This window comes from Rhopalosiphum padi, chromosome 3, assembly GCF_020882245.1.
Source record: "Rhopalosiphum padi isolate XX-2018 chromosome 3, ASM2088224v1, whole genome shotgun sequence".
Classification (NCBI taxonomy): Eukaryota; Metazoa; Arthropoda; class Insecta; order Hemiptera; family Aphididae; genus Rhopalosiphum; species Rhopalosiphum padi.
In genome coordinates, this window is record NC_083599.1 from 81,285,872 (window position 1) to 81,293,917 (window position 8,046).

Sequence of the window (8,046 nt, forward strand, 5' to 3'; positions counted from 1 at the left end):
ATAAATAGAAAATAGCATTGACGCGAAACGTTCTAGACGGCGGTCCGTGAAATAATGTGCCGCTCCCGGGACCGTACCACTTTTTCCACATTTTTATTTTTCCAACAACAACTTTTTCCAATATTCAAATTTTCCTAATTACTATATTTCCCAATGTTCAGTTTTTACCAATTGGAAAAAATAAATATTGGTTATAGTGGAATGGCATTGGAAAAAGTGAAATATAATTTTATGCTACTATTTTCATTAACCTATAAATTATTTGATTAATTTCCCTCCAATAAAAAAATCCTAATTCATTATCAATTATCAGATGTCATCAAAAATCAAAATTAATGACTTATGATACGATCATAATAATTGAGTTAAAGTTTAAGACTACCTAAATAATTATCTCCATCTATTTTACTATTCTGTAATAAACATCAAACCATTTAACCATGACGCTAAGCTACAGAACAGATCTACAAAAATTCAAAATTGTATTGATTGAGAAACAAAAATGGTATGTGAAATATGAATAGTGGTTCAAAAAACTAACAAAATATTATTAAGTTCGTAATTATAAAAATCACTCAACTAGTTAATTATAGCTTAAGACTAATCTGATATCTGAATTAAATTAAATATTTCATGATACACCAAAGTTTTCTTTCTAATGACGCCTTGCCTTAATCATACGTATTCTAATAACTTATAACTTATAAGTCAATACTTGTAATTGAATTTGAGCACTTAGCCTGACTTTAAAAGCGGGTAGTGCCCATATTTATTATCGGCCTTCTGATGTCTGATCAACTATTTTATAACCCCCTTTTCTTACATAGTGTAATTTAATTTTAAGTATATTTTTTTAAATACTTTATACTAAACAGGTACTAGTAAATTAAAATAAAGTATAATTATTTAACAAATATAATAATTATGAATTACATAGATAGAAATAATAAATTCATTTTATGTAGGTACTTAGAGATGAGACATTCGTCTATTAACCATATTATTGAATTCATGTGTTACTGCATCTAAATCTACGTTTGATATCATTTCTTGTTCTGTGATAAACAGTAATAATAACTCCAAACGTTCATGACCCATTATACTGCATAATTTGTTTTTTACTATGGTTAATTTTTAAAAAACGCGTTCACGCATACTGCTAGTTACAAATATGGTTGTAAACATTTTTAAAGTTTTAAAAACACAAGTATATACTGTGAATCCATTCATAAACAACTTCACTAGTAGCACCATTTAGTTTCATTACATTCTGATAAAATTAAAAGGTTCATTTCAAAAAATAAATCTTCCTCTGAAACCTTGGAAAATGTTAACAACATTTTTGTAGTATTTTAAGTTATATTCATATTTAACATGCATCCATAGCATCAACCAGGACTGCTTAAATCATAATGAATTAAAATTTAATTTAATTATTTAGGTAGACTGAGACTAAGGTTCTTCGGCTTATCTCGGCACACCCTATGTTATGAGTGTTATGACTGTACCACTGTTAATTTGTTAAAATAAATAGGTACTAGTTTATAAAAAAAAAAATCATAGAAAAGTGAAACTGTTCCAATGAATTATGCATATATTTATTATACTTGCATGTCTAATAATTTTAAATTTTAAAAATGTAGTAAACAGCAAAAATTTGAATACGGTAGGTATCTGGGCAGCTAATAATTATTATTCCTAGAGATAATGGAAGTAATTACAAAAGTTAACATAATTTTTTTATTAAATTGTATTGTTTAATTAATTTATATATATATATCCAGACTCATTAGTATACTCAGTAGACTCATAATATACCTAACACAGGTAATATTTAAATATTTACAAAAAAATATAATGTATAAAATAAATAATATAAAAAACATACTGTATAACATATACTATTTTATATATAACAAACTTTAATTATTACTCTACTACATTATTATCCCTTGATATTTCATTGTAAATGTTCTGCACAATGGGCAATTCATATTTTTATTTTATTCATATTTTCTTGAATGAGTCGAATTACACAGGTATTACAAAATTGATGAGCACAAGGTCTTAATATGACAGTTGTCTCATCATTGAAACATATTTTAAAACATAATTCTACAGTAATTTCTGAAAAATAAAATAGTTATATTTCAATTGTTTGTATATTATATTCAAATTGACACTAATGATAACTGATAATATATATATAACAATAACAATTTCCCCTTTTCACCATGTTGATACTTTTTATATAATACCTACACTATAAATATATAAATCAAAATTATTTCACCTTTATAAACACATATTAAACAAAACTAAGTTTAATAACATTAAGATATCATCTTGTTTAAAGTTATACAGCTTTCTTAGTAATAATATAATTTAAAAAAAATTGATGATTAGAACATAGTACCCATCATCTCTATATTTTATCCTATTGTGTTTGCCTTACTAACACAGAACATAGCAAATGTTATGTAAAGAATTCGTTTTACTATTATAGTGAGCCGAATAAAATTATTGTATTTAAATTGAATATAGATCAATAACTCTACTAGTAGTCTGTATGTTAATTTTTAATTAATATTTTATGATATAAAAATCTTTTAATATATTGCACGAAAATGACACTCAGATGTAAAAAAAAATTTTAATTTGCCAATTTAAGTTAATAAAAACTTCATAGCCCTACTTATGTTATGTACCAATAACTTGACCTAATTATTTAAATATAAAATTAACTATTAATGTGATCATATCATATCAAGTATACTTTTAATTAAATTCAAATTGGTTAACCAAAATACAACATTAAAACACTATCACAAAATACATATGCATTGAAATAATTGGTTTAAACCTTAAATTTATATTTAAAATAATACACATTTACATAGTATTTACTTAAAACGTATTCTGTGGTTAAACGTTCAAAGAATATTAATTAATTAATAATTAATATTCGATATTTGATAATGGAAAATTAACATTAACAGTTAACCTATAAACACATGTTTTCAGAAACAGTTAACCGCCATTTATTATCATTTTTTTGTTAAATAATACGTGATAAGACCTATACCAAGAATCAGTAACCAGTGATGTACTATGTAACCACGATAGTAAATTGTAATATGTTATTTTTATACTTTATAACTGAATCAACCTCGCTGCGGCAGGCTAGTCGCTCACTGACACCACGGTTTTCTGGTGGGAGTGTTGATAGGACATTTTTTTTTTCTAACAGTATTGTTTATCTATCTTGCTACCTAAGATTTATTATCGATTTTGATCGTTATGGGTATTGTTAAATTAAGATATCATTTCGTTTTTACTTCTGGTCTTTACTGTTGGGTTTGATAAACTACCCGGTAGCAGTAAATTGAACGAATATTTAAACGGTAATAAGTCGCGAACGGATTACTTAAATTAAATTCTATAAACGTTAAAATTATTTTTTTCAGTATGTTTATAAATTTTCGTTATCGAAAATATGTATTGCCATTTGAAAATCGAAAGTTGATAGTTTTTTATCAAATAAGGGAAGAAGTTAAAATTATCAAACTTGTAACACAGTGTAAAATAGTAAAACCTAGAAAGTTTAAAAAAAAAAATATTTTAAAATTCCTAATATTTACCGAGATATTTACTGGTTCACGATAAAAAAATCACCCTGTATACAACTTGTTATGTTATGCGTTACTTAGAAGAAAGGTATAATAAATGTGGACACAACTTTTTCTCAATATTTATATTTTCAGATACTAAGTTTGTATCAATTTTGTATCTGAATAGTTAATATTGTTCCTAAGACAAGTCTATTTTGTGTCTTGAATCTATTGCATCCAATTAAAGATAAAAATTATTTTTTTACCTTCATTGTCATTATTTATAGGTGTTGGTGTGCCTGTAGGAATAGTTGCAAGTACTGCTGGTGCTGGTAGTTCTTGAATAACTTCTACATCTAAAATTTAAATCTAGATAAAAATCAAATTCATTTTTATTGTATAATATAGTTAAACACTACTATACCATCCTCATTTTCCAGTTCTCGGTAAAATTCTCTCCATACTTCTGCCATATTATATCTAGGCCTTTGTATTTTTTGTATTGCATTTTCATTTCCTACATCATATTTTGAAAATAACTACAATTATCATAACTTAGTAGCAATAGCGAAAGTATTTTGAAAAATTATTTTCAAAATGAAACTTGTGCCTATCATACTAAATTAAATTTTTTTTTAACTGTTTACCTGTAGGGTCCTCAACAGCAGGTGCTATAATAGCTACTGGCAGTTCCTGAAGTACTGGAACATCAACCGTTGGTTCAGGAAAAACTGGAGCATCTAAAGGTAAAGTATCATAAATATTTTCTAAGTTTTGTACATGCAAAATGAAAAATATTTTTATTTTTATATTAAAACTCAATGTTAGTTTTATTCTTAAATCTTAATTATTTGTTATTGGTTTTAAGTTAAACCAATAAATCAACAGTGTAAACTGCAATTATTATTTTTTATTAATTCAAATACAATGCAATGTAGTTGACTGACACAATAAGTAGTTGTGAAAATGATTCTTATAGAATAAGATGATTTTTCCATCATGATTTTGTCGTGATTTAACCCTAAAGGAATCGATAGTACAGTACAGTTTTGACCACGGTTGAGACAAGACGTATGTTTGTTCTCTCCGTACTTATTATCGCAGTCATTAGTTCTTTCTCGATAATATTACGCTGTTTAAAATCCGTTTATATTTATTTCATATTATCATCTTTGCTTTGTGAGTTGTGCCATATAAGTATATAATACGCGTCGTTTCCGCTGTTCCGTCGTGGTGTTATCGCCGATACAACGTTCTACTCGTCAAGGTCATGATTTTATTATAAATATTATTTTTATTATACTCTTACATATCGCAATACGCTTTAATTGCCCACCGTTGATAGCACACTTTACCTGTTATTCATCGTTTTAATGGTTTCAAGTTTCATTCCATGTCTTATACGGAACGCGGAATATTTATAATTGATTAATGCCACCCAATTGTCCTGTATGCAACATAGCTGTTCCACGTCATTCATCATCAATTGGTTGTTCGATTTGTTTTACCCTTTACCATTCATCTTGTCTGGATATACCACCTAAGTCTCTCACACTCTACAAAAAACCAAATAGTAATTGGATCTGTCCTATACACTCTATAACTATGCCTAGTACACCAAAAATAACCGTAGGTGCTGTTAAATCCAATAACACTCTTACATTAAGCGACTTAGCTAAAATGATTAGCACGTTGTCTTCTAATCAGGACAAAAGCTTTAAATTAATTAATTCTCGTATTGATGATTTATCAACGCATTTAATCAAATTGAACTCGGCTCTAGCTGAGTGTCAAAATAAAACACAGCGTCTCGAAGACAGGGTTAAAGCATTAGAAACCCAAAAATCAGTTTTGGATTTTAATTCTACATACTTTTCCCTGGTTGTCAGGAATGAGGTTCTTGATGTCCAAAAGCTCTCTTAATGTTATCTTACATGGTGTTAAGGAATCTATTGAAACGGTTGCTAAAGAGCGTATAATACACGACAACAATAAAATTAACGAGCTTTTTACCCTACTATCTATCAATTCGGATGTAATAGCTAACATTTCAAGATTGGGTCATCCATCTTCATCAAATCAACGGCCAATTAAATTGATTTTACGGAATCCTTGTGATGCTGATAAAATTTTAACGTCCTTTATCAAAGTAAAACGCGAATCTCCAACCACTGTGCAAAATATCTCCCTCGTCAAAGACCGCACTCAGGCAGAACGCCGTCACATAAAGGAAGTATACGTAGATTTCAAGAACAGATCCGAGGCAGGGGAAAAGTATATAAAAGTTCAATATTTCAATGGAATTCCCAAAATTATAAATATTAAAAAAAACTAAATGGGCTAAGCCCAATAGTTATACTAGTAAGTTAAAATCAATGTTCAATAATCATAAATCAAATGTGTTTTTTAATAAGCCTTCTGTTTGTATCAATTCTCTTATCTCTGGTTACTACCAAAATGTCCGTGGTCTAAGGACCAAATTAAATTTATTAAAATGTTCAATACCTTCATCTACTCATGATTTTATAATATTTACTGAGACATGGTTAAATAACACTTTCTTTGACAATGAGTTAGGTTTTACCCAGCATAACGTATTTCGACGTGACAGAACCGAAAAAACTAGTCCTCATAACCGTGGTGGAGGAGTTCTCGTCGCTATTAAGAAGACTTTTAATTCCAAATTGCTTAATATTGATACTTTAAACGTTGAACAAGTCTTTGTCAAAGTTATAGTTGGTGATCTTTTGATTATTTTTTGTGCCGTATACTTTCCACCTAATAGTGATTTACAGTTATACTTAAATCACCTCTCAGTCTTAGAGTCTATTGACTCTTTTTTTCCGAATTGTAAGTTTATCATTTGTGGTGATTATACTATTCCCTCCCTATCCTGGGAAAGTGATAAGCACGGGCTTAAGTGTGTCAACTTCCTTTCTTCCCAAGTAGGAAGTTCTCTTATTGAGAGTTGTTCTGTGTTAAATCTATTCCAGTTTATTTCTATCATTAATGCTCATAGAAATATTCTAGATTTAGTGTTTTCTAATCTCCTAGAGAGCTCCATAAATCTTTACGACGACCCGTTTGTCCCTATTGACCCATGCCACCCTCCAATTCAAATTAATGTTCGTTTACCTATCTCTCAGCCTATTCTTAACAACGACAGAACAATCTACAATTATGTGAAAGGTGATTATATTAATGCGAACCTATATTTTAATTCTTTTAATTGGTTGAATACTTTTAGACACCTCAATACTGAGGCAGCGGCGCTCGTATCCCAACACGCACTTTTAGAAGCTTTACACTCTTTTGTCCCTCAAAAAACTATAAGCACTTCCCATAATTTCCCTTACTGGTTCAACAAAGAACTCAAAACCCTTGTTTGGAAGAAAAATAAAGCTCATTCAATTTATATCAAAAATAAAAGTAAATCAAATTATGAAAAGTTCTCCTTGTTGCGTTCTCAATATAAATCGCAGTCTAAAATTGTTTTTCATGATTTTATACACCGGTCAGAAAGTGAAATTGTAAGTAACCCGAAATATTTTTGGAACTGGATTTAACAGCGGTGTCATATCTCATCAACCTTACCAACCACATATATTTAATAATCTAAATCAATATTATCAAAATTATTCAAGACCACCTTTTTATTCAAACCTCTATTATAACAAAAATAATAACCAGATGTCAAACGCCCAATAACTTAGACCAAATAGTTATACAAATTATAATTATAATGCAAGTAATAATCAATTAGCCAACACCCAAGTCCCTATACAAAGTAATCAAAGAACAATACCCCCTTTCAATTATAATTATGGAAGTCAACAAGGGCCCCCGATTTTTTTTCAGTGTGGGATGCCGGGATACATAAAAAGAAACTGTAATACAAAATACAATGGTACAAAAAAAACGGATAGTTCCGCAGATAACTGGGTCTGCACAGGAACACCAACACGATACCAGTAATATACCTTCAAAAATATCAATTATACAAACACAAACAATACTATTTTTACTTACTACGATGATAATAAATAAAACATTAAAATAGAAATAGTAGGAAAAATAAATGACCAAATTACTACATTAATATTAGATACAGGGGCTAGTTTGTAAACAAAAATACTATAACATTTAATAAATTAACCTCCGAGAGCGAACTTTACTTTGAAACGGCAAAGAATACTTAACTAAACATTTTAGGAACGACTATGACTCAAAAATAAGAACGATAGTAATAAGTCATAAAATCATTATAGTTGACATCTATGCACACCCGTAATATAATCTTTATATATAAAGACGTAAATCAGGTTACCATCTCACAGACGACGATCTCGCAAAATATACCATAAAATATGTAGTAAAAATCATGAAAATATATAACATTAGCTTGAAAGAAAAAAAAATAAATTGGGTAATAATA

The 8,046-nt window shown here is 28.6% G+C and overlaps 1 long non-coding RNA gene across 1 annotated transcript; it reads left to right on the plus strand.

Annotated features, from left to right (window-relative positions):
- Positions 1 to 229: 229 nt before the first annotated feature.
- LOC132927044 (uncharacterized) lies at positions 230 to 4,428 on the plus strand. Its single transcript, XR_009661601.1, has 2 exons — positions 230 to 505; positions 4,265 to 4,428. It is a non-coding gene; the product is annotated as an uncharacterized LOC132927044 (long non-coding RNA).
- The last annotated feature ends 3,618 nt before the right edge of the window (positions 4,429 to 8,046 follow it).